This window comes from Echinops telfairi, unplaced genomic scaffold, assembly GCF_000313985.2.
Source record: "Echinops telfairi isolate 266 unplaced genomic scaffold, ASM31398v2 ScPeMD7_7417;HRSCAF=8455, whole genome shotgun sequence".
Taxonomy (NCBI): domain Eukaryota; kingdom Metazoa; phylum Chordata; class Mammalia; order Afrosoricida; family Tenrecidae; genus Echinops; species Echinops telfairi.
Window position 1 is genome coordinate 5,726,444 of NW_022111317.1, and position 469 is coordinate 5,726,912.

Genomic DNA, 469 nt, shown 5'->3' on the forward strand with positions numbered 1-469 from the left:
CCCTTCCCCTCCCCTGGGTGCCCCCTGGAGATCCCCTCAGCTCTGCCCCCAGCAGCCTGCCCTCCCTCCCAGAGCCCCTTCCCGACCCCTAGCCCTTGGTGTCCCCCAGTCTGGTCACCCTCTGCTGTCCTCCAGGGGGAGAAGGGGCCAGACCGGAAGGCTGTGCGTGCCAGGAAATCCCAGCCACGTGAGCAGTTCTGAGCAAGGGCTTCTGAGCAGCTCGTGGCTTTCGGAGAAACTGAAACTTGGCTGGCTGGGGTGGAGTGGTCACTGGGAGTTTAAAAAGCCACCGCTTCCTCGGGGCCCCAGAGGGCACAGGGAGGTCACAGGCACAGCTGCTGCCACCACTGCCACCGCCACCACCACCACCGAGAGACCCCCAGGCCCGGAGAAAGCCTCTGCTCGCCCTGCCATGCCATGCACCTCTGCGGGAGCAATGGGCTGCTGGCCAGCACGGTGGGTACAGGAG